Genomic DNA, 19008 nt, shown 5'->3' with positions numbered 1-19008 from the left:
TCCATCATAAAACACCAACTCGCAGTAAAAGCGGCCGAACAGACATCTCGTCTGCAGCGCGTCAGCAAAGCGTCCCGAAAGTTTATTAAGAACAGAAGTATCGATCGAACTCAAAGCAAATTTCAGCAGCAATCAGCATGCAGACAGATTTGCGAGCCGACTGCAGGTTTTAATAGTGGGAGCAAACACACGTGCGAGTGTAGTCGATGTCTCGATGCTGCAGGCGACGTGTCTCTGGGCTGATGTGATCTTGACTTCACGATTGATTAAGGCCTGAAATCACAGAGTGGAGCTGAGAATAAGTCAGAGGAGAATTACCAACAGATGTTCTTCACCTGATGGTCGAGCAGGACAAAAGATGATAAATCAGAATATATGAGCCGGTGGTTTCCACTGTGGAGGTTAGTTACGGTGGACCTCCATTACACAGACAGCTTTATGATTTCCTAAGGCTGTTGAAAATTAGCTGGCACCATTTAATAGTTAAAAAAAATCACATCAGATAAAGATCTGCTCGTTTCTGAGTTTTAACGGTGAAGACAGCCAGACAATCGATGAATAACCAAACTCTTAGTACCTGTCAGAGGTGGTTTAAATTCTGCTCCTGTCAGAGTTATGGTAGTTTGTGTTCTTTAGCCACAATCAAATGAAATTTCTGAAACACTTTTATTCTGAAATGCAGGGTCAGGTGATAAATTAACAGTACCCTAAGCCAACGACATATTTCTAATGAAAAGAATGACGCTACAATGGTAAAATATGGCTCTACTTTACGTTTTAATGGTTAATCGATGGGTTAATAATGGACAGAAGCTAAAAAATAATAAGTCAGTGTTTGGGATACAACAATGAAGGTTTCAAAAGTGCATTAGTACCTACTGTCTGCTGAAGGACGGACGATCTGGCACAGCAAATCATACACAAGTTTGTTACTAAGAAAATGTTTGGATTGCAGTTAAACAGCATTTATCTCAGTCTTTAAGTCCCCGAGGATCTTGGCCTCGATTGGTTGAGTCCGACTGGTAATCAGCAAACACCCAAGATCATAACGAGGCAGATAAAAATTGTTAAGTAACAGCTAGTACTGCTGTCTCTCAGCTTTTCTGTGGCCTCTTCTTTTTCCAGCCCTGGATAGTTTTATTACCTCCTCGGGCTTCTACTTAAGTGAAATAATCTGGGAGGTCAAGAGCAGAGACTGGCTGCTTATTTCAGCTGGTCACGGCTCGGAGCCAAAGCTGACCTTTCGACGAGCTGACACTCAGATGCAGGAACTTTCTTGAGAATTGCTCCAATTTCTGTCTGCGTCAGAGTAATCCAGTGACAGCAGATTTGGAAAACCCATCATCCATTGGTCTTCATCCTCTCACAAATGTGGTTATAAGATTTTTTAAAAAGTAATACAAGAGGTCAACCAGTCCATTTCTAATTGAAGGCTATAAAAAGGCCCTTCTACTCCGCCTGTCCTGGAGCCTATCCCAGCTGTCTTAGGGCGAGAGGTGGGGTACACCCTGGACAGGTCGCCAGTCTGTCACAGAGACAGACAACCATTCACACTCACACTCACACCTATGGGCAATTTAGAGTTGCCAGTTAACCTGTCCCCACTAACTGCATGTCTTTGGGCTGTGGGAGGAAGCCAGAGAGAACCCACGCAAACACGGGGAGAACATACAAACTCCACACATAAAGACCAGGCCTGACGGTGGAATTGAACCCAGGACCTACTTGCTGTGAAGCAACAGTGCTAATCACCCAGCCAGCACGCTAATCACAAGTGGCTAACAACCTAGCCGCTAACTGCTTATTAGGAACAAGGATATCTCCAAGTCAACAAGTGTAAGTGAAAGGGCTCCGAGTAATGTAGATATATCTGCTCTTACAGGTAAACTTTTTGTTCTTGTGTTATTTGGTTTGCCAAAGAGTTGAAATGTTCATATAAAGGGTGTAAATATACCTAATCCTAAACTTACCCCGACCTCTAGACAGATTGGTGGTGACTTGGCACACGACCGCCACCAGAGGTTCAATACTGGCCTCCTGAAAGTACAGACAAAGAGTAAGATTAAGTACACCCTGTAATGGCAATAATAGATGGACCTCATAATACCCTAAAAGACAAGATAATGCACCACTGTATTCTGTATTGTGCCACTCCGTCCTGCACCGGGAGGTAATCACGAGTCTGCAATGGAAACTGAACAGCTGATATTTCTTCTAACCAAAGTAGAGGGTGCTACTGGCCTTACGCCATAAAGAACACAATAATAGCCCTACATAAATGCATGCTTGTCAGTCTCTCAAAAGGCTGCCATAAGCTTGTAAACCACTCTGTTTTTCCCAGTTACCTTTGAGCGTACGAAGCACCTCGGGGGGCTGAGTCCACCTGGAGATCGGGGATGCAGCTTTATTATTCTGCTCCACGCACGAGCCAATGCAGGCAGGTGATGAGAGATCTGAACAGCTCTGCTCTCAGGAGATGACACCTCCCCGAGGAGGTGCTGTCTGTCTGTTTGCTTTCTTACTCCGACCTTCTGTGGCAGCTTTTTCCTCGGCTTTATTTTCTCATTCTGCTCGTTCTAGCTCTTGTCTATATTTGTGCCCGTGTGCCATTGCTCTTCTTATTTAGGTGCTTTATATGATTCAATAATCCTGGAGAGAATACATTTGCATTCGTTTTGGTAAAGTCACACACTGCCGTGCTCATACACGGCATCGTGGTGTCCAGGGCACACATAATTACTTAAAATGTTTCCAAGGTAACAATGCTGCACCCTCTCCAGTTTCCTATGATACCCACTCAGACTCACACACACACACACACACTCACACACACACACACCCTCTGTCCATTTTCAGCCCGGTCAGAATGATCACGCTGCCATCTGGGCTTTGGTTTGTGTTCAGGCCTGAATGCTTTGTGCGTGCATGTGCGTGAATGTGCATGTGTGTTACTATGAAATGTTACAAGCAGACAATCATTCTGTCCTTGACATTATCAACAACAACATTATTTTGCACTAAATCACACAGTTTTGCTCTGACACCGGGCTCAGAGGGAGTATTTTTCCCCCTCGGCTGCTGTCGGATTTCACCTTTTTTGTTGCTTCATTGAACCTCTAAAAACAAGGACGTGTACAAGTTTGCTCCTCAAAATAGGAACAAATTGATGGTGAAAGGCAACTGCTGCGTCGGCCTGGCATTAAAGCTTTGTGAGTGCACTATGTTTGAAAAGCAAAGCTGCCGATAGAAGAAATAGGATTTAGAGAAGTCACATGAATCAGCAAACACGTGGTGTGGTGGACTGGCGTTGTTTTAATGTGGGCCATTTGTTGTGGGCCCCTATTACCAAAACTGGAGATCATATCTAAAGCCAAGGATCAGATCAAAGTGACAGCTTAGAAATTAAATATCAGGCAGTCACCAGCATGGTCGCTCCGATCTCATTCAAGCTTTGAGCTGCTTCGTCAAACCCACAGCTTCTGCTCATGCAAGCTGCTTTGCAACCCACCTTTACTCCAGTTGCTCTATCAGTGTGGCATTTCTTGTCATTTATGTCTTCTCTGTCTCATGTATTGACTTTTTTATTTAATGCACACATGGGGAAGTAAAGAGTCATATCATCATAGCTTTAAAGTTTCATGGTTCTTTAGGTTCTGTGAGTGTGTTAAAATGGTCCCACAGTGGAAGCTGTCATGTCCTAACAAACCGATGCATCAGATGTTATCGCTGGAAAATGTACAGAAACATTCGGCTACTCAACAGCTGACACATGCATGCTGATATCTGACTTTACCCCAGTGAATGATTGAATATGTCCTGCCTGAGTTTTAGAAATCTTTTATGTTTCAGGTACAGTTCTGAAAACCACCTCCTGAGAAAGCACCTTTCACCGTCCTTTTATTCGGTGTAATTCACAGCCTCCTTGTTATCTCTGCTGTTAATCATCCTTAGGTCTGCCCTGTCACTTGAAGAACCGTTAGGAAGACTTGTGATATTATGCTGAACACATGGAGACAGCCGGGTTAACTCATATCTGCCAGCAGCAGCTCTGCCCTCTGTAGATTGAAATACTGTAAGCCCTAATATATTATCCATATTCCATTATGTAGATGAGGTGAGAAGTTCAAAAACCATCATGTTAATTGGACATTGTGGGCTTGTAAGACGAGAGCAGAAATTCAGCACTTCAGCTGAGCTGCAATTAAAGTCTCCAGTCGAATTTGCCACCACAGCGACATATGAAACAAATAAAAAAGCTCAACTTTGCGAGGGCGGGGTTAACATCATGTTTCTCTGCATGTAGGAAATTTACTCTGTGATATTGGAAGTTCAGTTTATAGACTGTGGCCACCATGAAGTTACCCAGCTCTGCAGCTGAACCAGAAGTGAGCGCATGTGGATTGATCAACAGCTTAAAGCTCTTCTGACCAAACGGCATCAACGGCACAAACATGATGAAGGTTCTGGATTTATAGGGTACGCTTGTTAATTGAAGTGAGCGCGCCCTTAAGTCTAGTGTGAAGAAAATGAGCTATTCTCAAACCAGTTCATCTACCAGGCTGTAAACATGTTGTTAACGCCATCGGTCCCCAACCCCCGGGCCATGGACCGGTACGGGTCCGTGAGTCGTTTGGTACCGGGCCATGAGAGTTGAGGTTCAGGTGTGAAATTTGTGGTTTTCAGGGGTTTTATCGTGAACTCTTTTTCCCTGGGTCTTTTCCCGTGTTGTAGTTGTCTCTTATTTTGAAAGAAATATTTACACATTACCATAGCGACCTGAGAGCATTAAGAGGCAGAGAGGAGGACGTTACTCTCAATGTTGTTGGTGCATTTCAGGAGAACGCTGCTAATAAAGTTACACAATTACACAGTGAAGTCACGTTTATTATTATATTCACAAAATACCGCAGTTTTTGTCTTGATCGTATCATTTTATTCCGTTGTATTTATCCGGACAAATAAAAAAAGGGTGGGGGCCGCTGGTTTACACTGTTCAGCTTGGCATTGGCTTGTTTTTGGAGCCTCAGGTGGCCATCGGAGGAACTGCACTTTCATGCACTTCCGCATCTTCATTTTTGTGGCACCACAGTAGCCTCTTGGTTTATTACTATTAGCATCACAATGTGCATGTGGTTGAACTGTACGCCACTGCAGCGGGTTAATGAATGCAGGCATGCAACAGATGTTGTGATGTTAACATATATTTCCATCCAAACATCAATCCGGGGGTACTGAGTGTTTTTTCCTTTTGATAGAGCAAAAGTACCTTTTTATCGGTAATATTCAGTAAAGAAACTGGCCTCGCTTATGCTTACGACCGCCTTAACTGCTGATGCAAAGTATATAAACAATGACTACACCTGGCAGCAGATCCACTAGCAGGTTAAAGTTAATGCATCCCAAGACTTTAGTGTGGACAGTTCTTTGTGGTCCAGTCTCCGATCCTTACACCTCACCTCAAACAATCCTCCATGTACACATCCAGCACACACACACAGACTCACTGCAGGGTCTGGATCTGCTCTCCTGGAGCTCTAAAACACACACCCTGCTCCGTATGAGGGCGGATATATACGCTCACATGCTGTGCAGGATAGTTCATTAAAGCTAATCAGTTTCCCAGGATGAACAATGAAAGAGGCAGAGAGGGGAGAGAGAGAGAGAGCTGCAGCCCAGTTTGGTTATCTGATAAATCTATAAGATAGCATCATAAAGTAATGCATGATATTAGAAGTGAGGTTAGCGAGAGCGGAGAGGAGCTGGAGAGATGAACACGACTAATAACGGGTTGGATGGCGGGATTACTGGAGGGCAGAGGAAGTGAGGAAAGAGCACGAGATAATTCAAGGGCTTTCATGAGAGGAGCAGGGATGGAAAGAAGATATGACAAGGCACGGGGTCAGGATTCAAGGGCTTTAAGAGGAAAAGTGGTGGAGGAGAGGAAAAGGTGTTATACAATTCAAGTGGTTTGAAGAGGGTTATGAAGGAAGGTGTGGGAACATGTATGGAATAGATGGTCTGCTTGATAGTGACCTTTGACCCTTGCATTCCTTGGAATCTTGGTGTAATTAACCCAGGCCAGTCAAATCCAAACTAAACGACCTGAGCTCCTGACACTGTGGCTCCTGGAAACATCTAAGCAGCTCTGGAGAGAGCTGATCTGAGATGATCAGCCCGGCCTGCAGGGACCACTTAGCTCCACTGCTTCTAAATACACAGAAAACCCATCTGCTGCATTTCACACGTATCCCTGCATGACGTAGAAGCCAAATCTACTGCAGACAGCACGAGCCTCCATCCACTTTCTCTGTTTAGGACTGTGATGGGGGTGGAGCCTATGCGAGAGGTTGGATACACACTAAACGGATCAGATGGAAATTACTATAAACCCTGTCATTTCGGGTAGGTCGTTAAAACGCTAAAACCGTGGTCAGCTTTAGATTCGGTACAGCTGCATGGAAACCCCACCCCCTACCCCACCCCACTTTAAGATGTACGGCTGCCAGCTGGCTCCGATCACAAGTGGGGAGGAAAATCTTGAAATGTGGGGGGAGCCAATGGAGAGAAGCCAGGGTGGGGGTAAATGTATTTTGACATAATAAATCACACTGATAATTTTACTAATGCACACACAAAATGTTTTTTTACTGTTACAGGTTGTATGAAGCAGTAGCCAATCAGAAACCTGTTTGCAGAGTAGTACGGTGGCCCTGCAGAGACATTTTATAGGCGTTTAAATGTTGTGGTTTCAGAGGTTGACGCCACCCAGTGATTTTTCCAGCATCGCCACACGGGGGGCACAATCAGATGACTGAGTGCGCGTTAGCAGCTGCAGGGTGCCACCTGTGACCATTAGAATTACAAATGGCCGCTGTGGCTGTTTTGCAGAGGTTCGTAACCAGGGAGTCGTAAAACAGCAGAGCAGGCAGGGAGAAGGGCACTCATCGGCTAAGTTACGATCCTCCGAAGCGTCTCCCGGAAATGTTCCCTCGGTGTTGAATGAGCACCGCGGGGTCGAAGCTTGACCTCACGCATATTTACATGTGCCCACTCACACGTGTACATATGCGCGTGTGCGTGCACACAGTGTGTAAGAGGTGGACACACAAGCGCACCGACCAAGTGCTGCGCTGGAGAATAACAATTGACCTTGGTTAGCGGTGGACATTGTTCTCGCCATCTGTCTGTCTGTGTGAGTGCTTCTCCTGCGTGGGAGGACGATCCGCGGACTGCTTCAGGGCAAAGCATCACTACTGGTTGTATAATTCATTTCCAGAGGGCAGCACATCCACCTCAAGCTCCCACAAAGTGCAGGAAAGTGCACTGACAAGCGCTGCAGATCTACATCTACATCGCTCTGAGAGGGCGAAAGTCAAAGGCTAAGTGGGGAATCGATGGATGTTTGGTCTTAAACTTAGGACCGGGTTATCTGTCTTTTCATTAACATGTCCGAGGTGAAAAAAGGGACTGAAACACTCTCTGGGCTGCTTTACACACTCACAATGCTCCTCATCTTCGCTAATGTTCAGAAGGCAACATAATATTCATGTCAGTCGTTATTAGCAGTGACACGCAGCTGCTTATCTCTTTGTGCACGAAGATAATGTGTGCGTCTTTAACGTTTGAACTTGTAGCCGGCAACTACAGCTGCACGAGTGTTTGAGTAGGAGGCACATATATTACATATTAATGCATATTCCTGTGCAAATGTGTTTATAGACATTAGGGAACTGCACTCTGGAGCCACATTGCCCTCTGATCTATTTCATGTGGAAGGGTTTTGACTTGCTGTGCAGAAGTCTTGAGCCATCCCTCATTTGTTCACATTTTACTAAGAAATTAGAAAGTGGGTGCAGGAATTCACTGAAACATGCAAATATGCATGGAAGTGCAGTATATAAGAAACAATTGTAAGACCACTTTTTATTCATTTTCTCAGCCTGAGCTGTATTTAAGTAGTCTCCGGGATCACTGACGGACATTCAGATCTGTTTTTTAATGTTGGACTTGTCGTCTGTACATACAGTATTATATACATTATTTCATGGTTCGTGCTTTAAAGGGCTAAGCAGCTTAAAAAACAAAGAAGAAAAACATCAGGTACAAGGACGGAACTGAAAATGAAAGACACAAGCAGGAAATTACCAAAGAAAGACCTAAAAAAAAGTAACAAAGTCTGGTTCGTTGGAAGCAAAACATAAAAACAGAGTTCAGCAGCATGATCCTTTGTTATGTTCTGCTGTTGCTAACGTCCCGGGTGAGTCTCAGCTATGAGACTGCTGCCCAGCCGTAATAGTTGATTGGACACGTCAGCGTCTCGGCGCTCGGTGGAGACGTTCGTCCTGAGCGTGCTGCTTTGCTCTGTCACTGCTTCAGATCCTTTTTCCAACAACAACAGCGTGCCTTCATCAAACACGTCATTTAAAGTGGCGCGCAGAAAAGCTCGTCCTGCTGCGTGTGAGTGTCAGCTGCTGTTTTTTAAAGCCGCCGCTCCCTCGGCCTTAAAAATACAGCGTGAGGTTTCAGCTCACCTTTTGTGAAATGTCCCAGCTTCTCTTTTTTCACCGATTGCTGGCAGGAAAGTAAAGTTCAGACGTGATGGCTCGCTTTCTCCATTCTCTTTTTTTCTGCAAACAGATACATAATATCCTCATTTGATTGCATGGATATCGATGCCGAACGCTGCTCAGCGACTGAACTGAAAGCATGCGACGGTTTTCATTTACACGGTTGTTGGTGTGATTTCAGTGTTTTTGACTGCGTTACTTCTGTGTGTCAAAGAGCGGCAGGTGAAGTAAAGCACACTGAAGCTCCATCACAGATGAAGACGTTGACCTTTTAAAAAACACTGCGGAGAAAGTAAAGTTCAGCTGTGATGACTAAATCCAGAATTTATTTACAAAGTGAGAAACTCTTATTATCTCTCTCAGCCTGTCGGTCCTGTGTGACATATGAGGCGCGTGACGTTTCCTGTCTAGCCGAAGCTTTTAGCAGCTGATTGAAACAAAACGCTCCTGCAGCTTTTACAGCTGCAGGCTTGAATTACTGCTAAGATTTCATTTCGAATCAGCAATTATCAAAGTCAGTTGTACTTTATGAACATTAGGAACAAATTGGGTGATTTGAAGAGCCGGCCCACATCTTGACAGGTTTGGAAACCAACGAGTTTGTAGTGTGACCAAATGTCAGCTTAGTTTCTCGACAAGAGGCAGAATCTGTCAGCTACAGCCGCCTGTCATCTGTGGAGTTCCTCCCACACTCATGTCAAGTCTGCTTTTTGCCACCTTTCCCAGCATTTTAACACAAAGCTGATATTTTCCCTTCAAATCCTGTTCAATGCATCGGCTTAAAAGCGCAGCTTTGACTCAGTAATATCTATGGTGGACCGAGCAGGCTCGCACCTTTTCCTTTGTGATGAGTTTAGGACACCACACGTGCTGCTCTGGGCAGTAAATGAAGAGACTGACAGCTGAGTAAAAACAAGCAAACAAATAAACCGAAATTAAAACCAACATACAAAAAACACAGTATCATCTGCAGATTAATAAAAACCTGGATTATTAGATTGTAACTATCTCAGAAACCTGAGTTTAGGCACCAGGACCCTCCCACATGTACATTAGACCAGCGCTGCACAGCATTGTCAATCCTTATCTCTCCCCGTCTCACCTTTGACTGGCTGTGCTTCCCTGACCTCTGGCTTTTACTCCATACATGCTTTTTATTATAGTGAAATGAAGGTACGCTGGTCTAATGAGATCAAGAAAAGCTTTTGCAGGAAAACGGAGAACATTTAGTTCACTTTCTATTAAAATGCATTTAAATAGCACAAAATGACAACAAGAGACACTTCAAAGGGGTTAAAACTTTAAGGTAAAGACACTAAAATAAGAGAAATCAAGAGAATAAGAGAAACCCTCTATGAGCAAGCACTTGGTGACAGCGGGAAGAAAAAACTCAGTTTAGCAGAAAGAAACCTCCAAAGAACCTCGGCGAGGGGCGGCGATTGGTTAGGGGTGAAAATATGTTTTAAAGTGAGCGACGCAGTACGTCTGTGATCAATGTCTAAAAATGGCTGAAGATGTTAGTTAGGGCAAAGGAGCCTGGTTCTGCCAGAGGTTTCTTCCTGTTAAAAGGGAGTTTTTCCTTCCCACTGTCGCCAAAGTGCTGCTCATAGGGGGTCATATGATTGTTGGGTTTTGCTCTCTATGTCTTATTGTAGGGTCGACCTTACAATATAAAGCACCTTGAGGCGACTGTTGTTGTGATTTGGTGCTGTATAAATAAACTGAATTGAACTGAGATCATAAAGACAAACTTCACACTGTCTTTCACTTTATTATATTTACTTATATTTGTGTGTGTGTGTATATATATATATATATATATATATATATATATATTAGGGGTGCAACGATATTCGTATCGATATTGAACCTTTCGATACAGTGCTTTCGATTCGGTACGCATATGTATCGAACAATACAACATTTGTAATTTATTTTATCAATTTTCCTTCTGACGATGCTGTCTATGTTGAGCGCTCAATGAATCTGTGTTCGACTACTCCGCCTAGGCTGCACTGTCAAGCGCAGATTCACTGAGCGCTCAACACAGACAGCATAGTCAGAAGGAAGAGCGCAGGGCAAGCTAGCAGACAGAAGTTAAGCTCTCCTTGCAACATGGACCTCCCCCACCCTCATTCAGATCTGGCGTTTGGAACTATTTTGGTTTTCATGTGACGTATGACCCTGAAGGTAAGCGAGTCATGGACTAAAGTAAAACAGTATGTTGGATGTGCCATGCAATGCTCAATTACATGGGTGGGAACTAGTGTGTTAGCGCAGTTAGCTCGTTAACGTGTTGGCCGTCTAGCCCCATGCACGGGGCGATCGGCGGTAGCTCGTTAACGGAGATTTGCCGTGTTGTGGCGTTAAGGTCATTTCAACGAGATTAACCTGAAAGCACTAGTGGGAACACAACGAATATGACTGCACATTTACACCGACATCATCCTAGTGCAAAGACAAAAACAACAAGCATGCTACTAACTTTAGCCGAGTCATTTAGACAGCTGTTAGCACATGATTCTCCTTATGCTGCTGAGAATATAGCCCAGAAGAAGCGGCTAGTATAGCTTTTATTTTGGAAAGAGACATTTCTCTGTAATAAACTCTCTTTTCCAAAGATGAGTGATTCCTCAATCAGATACAGGGCTTGCAAAATCGCTAGCCCGACGTCCCGGAGCTAGCGATTTTTTCAGTCGGGCTACCAAAATCTCTCTGCCCTGCCCGTCGGGCTATTGTAGGAAGCAAAAATATATGTCAATGCTTTTGCATTCTTTCAGAAATGTAGCTGGGTAATTATGTCATTGGCATCGGTGAGCCACTGTCAATATGTGACATATTGAAGTCGCGTTTGAATTTGCGCTTGTTTTTTGCTTTCACTTTGCAATCGTGCGAACTGTGTATAGAGAGCGACAGCACTGATCTGTGAGTGATGATAATTTGTGCACCAATTCCTCTGACATCGTCTTATTAATCGTTAGCTTACTATGCAAACATGACAAGTGAAATCTCCCGCAGCTTAAACATGTGAGAGGTTGATCGCGCAGAGAATCGCTGAGATTATGTGAGTCCGTGTGTAAAAGCAGCAGGATTTATATTTTAGTTCTGCTGAGCCAAATCAGACAGGTCAGGGTGAAGAAGTGACAGCCAAAGAAAAGCTTACCACAAAACGGAGAAGTTATGACAAATCAGACTATAAGGCAAAAAGAAAGTGCAGCTTTATGGTTTCATGGACAAAATAATTTCTGTGGCTGCGATATGATGAGCTAAATAACCAGGGCTGCACATAAGTGGTCCGCAGGTGCGCATTCGCTGTCAAAATAAAAAACACGCACAAGGGTTAGGGTTAAATTTAAAAACTGTACTTTTGAGTTAAAATATATATTTATAATTTTAATAAATGACAAATTAAAAAGGCATGAACATTTTTTTGTATCGAAAAAATATCGAACCGTGACACCAAAGTATTGAACCGAACCGTGAATTTTGTGTATCGTTGCACCCCTAATATATATATATATATACACACAAATACATTTGACTACATCATGGCACTGTTAATGTGTCTTACGTTTAGTTTGTTGGGACCTGGTCACCCTGATGCGTACACATTCATCAGATCTCTGCTGTAGGTTCGGGGTCATAATCTGCAGCAGAACAATCTTCAATGATGTCAAGTAATGTTAAATTCTGTAGGATGAGGCGTTGCTGGCGACAGTGAGTCCAGGTGAAATAGAAAATCTTCCTTCTCTGTTCTGTGTCCGATTTAGGTCATTAACAAGAAACACTTTTCATTTAGTTTCGAAGCTCAGGTGTCAAATTTTGAGAAGACGGGCGCAATAAATCTGTCATCGCAGCGCGCGAGGCTTCGGTTATTTAGAAAAGTGTCACAACTTGTCATATCTTTGTCTGCTGCTCTAAGAGGAGAGCAAAGTGTCGCACATCTACATACATCAAATGACAGGCAGCCTGTTTAATTTCCCCTCCAACAGAAAGCAGGAGCATTCAGAGGCGTGGTCTATGGGCTGGCTGCGGTGGGAGGAAGCACTGAAACGCTGTCCTGGCTGAAAGCAAATTTAGGTCACAAATTTAGGAAAGTGAAGAGGCGACAGCGTCCGTGTTTGCAAATTAACACACTCGCTCTCTTAGCTTATTACTCGGTTGAAACTGCAGAAGCTTCACAGCAAACACAAGCCCGACTTGTCAAACAACAGAGGGGCATCTTTCCAAAAGCAACACGTCGGCGTTCGGATCAATGTGACAACCTGCTCTTATGAAGTGTTTGTTGGCATTAAAGCTAAACTCGCCGAGGAGTGTTCAGCAATCTCAAGACTTTTCACATATAAACAAGGCATCAGTGGATCGAGCTGGCTTGAATTATTGAACGCTAAACAGAAGATGACACATCCCCCCTACAGAGACGCTGAATCATGTTTGGAGCTTGCTCTTTCTTCTTGTGTAACTCACAAACAGCCTGTTTTCTTCCGTTTTCTTCAGTTCCATTTCAGGCTGCCGGGTAAAGTGGCACCTTCAACTTTTTTTAAAGGAAACTAATGCATAAGTTTACCATTTTCCCCAAAATGCATCAGCATCTCCTGCAAGTGTGATTTTATCTCAGTAGCTGTCCATCCCTCTGCTGCAGGCTGGCAGCACAGCGTTTCATTTTCAGGTTTCAGGTTTTGTTTTTAAAAAATAAAAAGCTTCCTGTGGCTTCGTAACCTGTCATACTGGGCCAAATGAGAGGTTTTAAATAACAATTAAAAAAGTTAATCAAGAAATCAGTTTGCAGGTCGATCCACACCTGCGGATGATCTGCATGAACAATTGCACAAATAGCAAACTGCTTTCTTTGTAACAGCCAACAGGGGGCAGTGCTCCAGTTACAGAGAAAACTCCCATTGTATTGAAGTTCATGACATTATGGCTTTACCTCTCACCAGTGCTGTGACATCAGTAAATGTTGTCTTGAGTCCTTGTCTTTTCTATTTTGGGTTATGCTCCTAGTCAGTACAGCAGGGCACGTGACAGGGAATGAGTACCTGGTGAGTGACTGGTCACTACTCAGTGGGTGTGCACTTCTGGTTCCAGGCGATATACCCGAGGCTTTAAAAAGCAGTCAGTTCTTATATAATTAGCTGATTGGATGAATGGACACACTGTTGGTTTGTTTTTGCTTCCCTTTTTTTCTAAGACGAATTTATGGCTCACGCTAGTTAAGCTAGCTGCTTGTTGCTAGCTCTTCTGCAACATTACCACACAGTTTGTGCATCCTTTGCTCACTCTGCCAAGCAAAGTGACGTTCATCTGCTTTACTTGGGTCTCTTTGCCAGTTATATGCAGTTTTATTCCACTAGAGTCTCAAATATATCGATATAACATACGTATAATAGACCTATATTCTGTAATATATCTATATTATTGCTAGAGCACTTCTGGGTGGATGCAAACTGCATTTCGTTGCCTTGTACTTGTGACATGTGCAATGATAATAAAGTTGAATTCTCTTCTATAATCATGAGTTCTTGGACTGTGAGCATATCTTGCTTTGTTTCCCTCTGAAGGACATCTGTTGCCGTCAGTTTAGCTTGTTATGACGGTTTCATTGGTTTTTCTTGTTGACTCTTCAGTCGCTCGTTATCTTGCAGATATATATTGAAACACTTAAATTGCAATGCACTTTAGCTTTCAGCCCCCGTTTCTGGAACTAGCTTCTTCCTGTTAAAAGGGAGTTTTCTTTCCCACTGTCACCAAGTGTTTGTTCATAGAGGGCCATGTGATGAGGACTTATTTGATTGTTTGGGTTTTCATCAGACCCAACAACACCCAGCACGCCCCTGCGGGCGGTTTATCCTTCAAGCTCGGGTCCTCTACCAGAGGCCTGGGAGCTTGAGGGTCCTGCGCAGTATCTTAGCTGTTCCCAGGACTGCGCTCTTCTGGACAGAGATCTCCGATGTTATTCCCGGGATCTGCTGGAGCCACTCGCCTAGCTTGGGAGTCACCGCACCTAGTGCTCTGATTACCACGGGGACCACCGTTACCTTCACCCTCCACATCCTCTCGAGCTAGAGGAGGAATGTTTCCACGGTATCAAACTGAATCAGGATAATGGCTGTCATTAAAGGCTTTCCTGAAGAAATAAGCACCCACGGGCGCTTGAAAAAGTGCTAATTGTTCAGATCGATTAAATCTAGAATGACAAAAATAATCTCTTTTATTATTGGAGGCAGCAGATGTTTAAATCCTGTCATCAGGAACAGAAGTAGTAACTCATTCATCTCAGAGCGTGGAGAGAAACGACTCGCGTAACAGATCTGTGTGGAACAGTGACTGGCTTGGACCGGTGCTCTTCTGAGACCTAGCTAACGACCGACTGGTGAGTCGCGCAGTAAAGCGACGAGCGTCGCCCGACGAGACCCAAATTGAAGCACAATGAAGCTCTTCCAGATGAGCCGTATAAATCCAGAGGACGATCCGTCAGGAGAAAACGAGGCCGGGATGGTGGAAGTACACAGCTCATTCGTCTCCCATCAGCAGCAGCGTCGGCTCTCATTATTAACCAGCAAACAGCGGCGTAACCTTTGGTGTCACCAGCCGAGCGGGCCGAGGCCATCCGTTAAAGCGACAGCAGCTGAGACGTTGACAAGCAGGAGTCATTAGCTTTGACAAATGGCTGTTATTATGTCACCTCTACTTACACAGGTTGTTATGGGGAGGCTGCATAACATGCTTATCAAATACCTCACAATGAATGTGTGAGTACGTGTAGATGTGCGTCACGGAAACCGCCTGTCACGTCCGCGGATTACGTTTTGGCAAATCAGCAGCAGGTCCTCCCTCGTACCTCGTGCTGTCTCAGTTGGCAGATTGAGCCTGTTAACGTCAGTGTTTTTAAGGATGAGGGAGTTTCTGAGATGCACAAATGAAATAAATCTTGTCAAAATGAATCCAAAGAAGTTCAGTTGACGGGTGAGCTTTGCCTGATCAGGTGGTTCGTCAGAGTTACGTCTTCTTTAGTTCCTCGTTGGATTTACGTTTGCTCAAAACCAACATGTTGAATTCTCACAACCTATTTATTCATTGTGATATTTTAAAAGCGACGTGATTAATCAGGAAAATTAATGGCCTCTAATTAATGGCAGGTGGTCGTGAGTTGCTAACATAAGGGAAATCAACCCCCCGCCGCTCTGTTTGAGCAACACTTCATAACATTTTGTTAATTTTGGCGTTAAACGTTGAACAGCTGCTTCTCTTCAAGACATTAATGACGCAGACGGTCAATGAGAAGCTGCAGAAACTTTAGTCCTGCCATGTTTTGCCCTTCAAAAAATTCTTGCTTTGTAATTTAAATTTGATTTTGTTATTCCATCCATCACAGTGAAAATATGAAAATATGTCCCCTATTCATGCTATAAGTTGCTTTTTGCGTGAAGCAATAAAACAGGCCCAACATGCGTCTCTTCTATATGATGTCCTTTTCTTTCCTTTTCCTGTTGTTATGCCATTAATCATTTAGCAGAGAACTGTCAAAAAGTATTGAAAAATGCCACACACAGTTTGCCAGAGCAGAAGTTGCTCAACCAACAGCACCCGAGCGAAAGGATATCGACTTTGTACAGAGCGATAAACCCTATGAAATCCTCTGGAAGAGCAACAAGAGATTATCACAGAGAAAGATTGATGCACCATTTTTGTGTCTAAAACTTTTGAAATGAGTATATATCAGCTGATCAGCTCGCGTGGTTTGGACATGTGCAGAAGAGGAAGGAGGGGAAAACCACCCAGGAAGATCTCGGGAAGCTTGTAGTGAAGGAGGACATGCAGACGGGGTTTGGATGAGATGATTTCTGCAAGAAAGAAAACAAAACAGTCATAAAATGATGGCGAAAATCATGTCAGGGTTCCAAAATTACATTTAATTTAATCACGTGTTGACTTTAAAAGCTATATTTACTGATTTTAAAACATTTTATAGTAGAGCTTATTAAAATGAATCCAAAAGTAAATCAATAAATGTATAAAACAATAGCTGGATGTGGTGAAGGCTGCACGGGTGAGCAGCAGGGCTACAGGCCTGGAACAGCAGGTGCTGTTTAGTGAGGGGCAATCGGTGTTTCCTGCCGGCCTCAGAGGCACGTTCTCCTCTCAGGTTGACCTATCAAACCAGTGCTGTGACTTTCCCCCTCCGACCCTCTCCGTGTAATACCGTGCTCGAGCTGAACACAACTGTTTGGGCTCTAAGGGAAGGCCGCTGTAACGGAGAGGTGTGAGCTTGGTTTCTGACTACAGTGAGAAGGAAAAATCGTTTGGAGGCAAAATCTCAGCTGCCCTCTATACAAGCCGATGTTTGTGCAGACGGCCCAGCCTGCACCGTCCTGTGGCAGCGCTCCCCTTCATACATCATGCTGTTGCATTTCTTGCAGCAGGCTATGCAGCCGCACACCAGAATAACATTTGCTTTATGAGATTCAGTGTAAAGAAGCAAGAATGGTAAAGTTTAAGGCATTAAGACAAACTCTCTGCTTACAAACCACCGAATCTGTGCTCACTGGATGATGATACTCTGAAATCATCGTTTTTGCAAAGACGCCGTCGACTTACACGTTTGGACGACGCGCCGCCTCCAGTTGGATTCTTTTCTGCTTCTCCTCAGTAGTTGTTGCCTCCCAGTGTTGCCCCAGAAAACATGAACTATACATAAAAAATGAATCATGTTTGGACTGCTTTTACAGTTTTACAGCACTTTGCTCAGTCCTGTCAGGCCATCTGTGTGTGTCTGTGTGTGTGTGTGTGTGTGTGTGTGTGTGTGTGTGTGTGTGTGTGTGTGTGTGTGTGTGTGTGTGTGTTTCTGAGCCAGCTACACAGTTTCATCCCCCAGAGGAGACGGTCATCCTCCGGTGCCCCGAGTCTCACACTTCCCCGAGTCAAATGATGATGACAACCGTAAGATTTAACCGTACAAACCGACCGCTTTTGTCGGACTGCTCACATTTCAGAGCCTGCATCAGCCAGAGCCACGTGGTCACACTTCAGCTGATTATCACTGGCATCAGAAGGTCCAGTCCGCTCATATCTCAGTTTTCATAACCTGTCACAGACATTTATTCCAGCTGTGATTTTCTCTTCCTTTGTTTGTTTTTTATCTCTGTTTTACCTCTGAGTCAGAAGTGCTTTATTCAGCAACCTCCACAAATGTGCAGAATTGTAACACACACACACACACACACACACACACACACACACACACACAGCAGGGCCTCACTGTGTCAGCTGCAGCCATGTTGCTCCCATTCTTTTGTATTCAGTCACCTCGTCCTTCAGGAAGCACAGTCCATCATCCAATAACACCCTGAGCTGCGTTCACATCTGCTTTCTGTTTGGCTGCGTTTCTGCTGAGTAAACAGAGCGTCGGTGATGTGATGAACGCCGTTCAGGTCTGAACTTTAGCCTCGGCGAGCAATGCAGACTGGAGGCCTGATTACCTACCAAACTAACCAGTTCACCTGGGTAATGAAGCGGCCGCTCTGACTGCTAAACAGCCACTCGCAGCCGATTGCTGCGCTGTTTGCCGGGATATAAGATATTCTTGTGTTTGCCTGGCGGTTCACGGTTCTTTCTTGTTTACAGCCCTGAGCAGCTAATTGAAATTCCAATCACGCTCCTTTCTCGCTCATATTCTAATAAATGCGTCTTTCTTTCTCTGTTTTTCGGTGCTGTCCCGCTGTGCCGGCTGTTCCTCCCGTGGCCCTCCTCCTTCTTCCTCCCCTTCTCGCTTCCATCGTTTGGATATCCAAGGTAAGCGAAACAAACGCACTCTCTTTTCTGCAGTAATTGCTCTGGTTGCAGTGCTGTCGTGTATGAGGAAAATTTGTGCTGCGTGATTAATTCTGACAACCAAGTATAGTGCTAACAAGAACATCCCTGGTAGCTTAAATGTCTTAGCCCAGCGGAGCCCTGGATCCAGCATGCCTGCTCACTGGGGTAATATTAAATGATGCCAGTGTTTGCACCAATGGCTTGACACTGACCCAAAGCAGTCCAGAGGCCAGCTAAAGAAAGACTTCAGGGTTAGCTTGCGTCACGTAGATGTTCTCACATGTTCACACTTTGTTTGCTTTGCAAGTGAGAGACGCTGTTAAACGATGTCAGAGGTCCACATGACTGAAAGGGACCGATTCTGCTCATGTGCACATTTGCTGCTCTAATGGCAAGAATTGAGATTAAGCACGGCCAGTTTCACATAATGTAAAATAATCTTGTCTGAACGCTCAGTTTCAGGTGTTTTTTTTAAATCTCCAATCTTTATGATGTCATAAAGATTTCTCGTCACCTATGCACATCCCAGCTTCTGGTTGCCTAGGTAACCAGCGGATTAAGTTGCTCACTGGAAGTTGAGAAAAGTTCATCTCAGGCTCCGCCCACTTCCTGTCGCCTGTGGTTATTT

The 19008-nt window shown here is 44.2% G+C and overlaps 1 protein-coding gene across 4 annotated transcripts in view; it reads left to right on the top strand.

Annotated features, from left to right (window-relative positions):
- The window catches only part of grid1b (glutamate receptor, ionotropic, delta 1b), a 601213-nt gene that overhangs the window by 207045 nt on the left and 375160 nt on the right, over positions 1-19008 (top strand). The window lies entirely within an intron of this gene.

This window comes from Aulonocara stuartgranti, assembly GCF_965226115.1.
Source record: "Aulonocara stuartgranti genome assembly, chromosome: 8".
In the NCBI taxonomy this organism is placed as follows: Eukaryota; Metazoa; Chordata; class Actinopteri; order Cichliformes; family Cichlidae; genus Aulonocara; species Aulonocara stuartgranti.
Note: the sequence above shows the minus strand (reverse complement) of the source record. Positions and strands in the feature narration are given on the sequence as shown.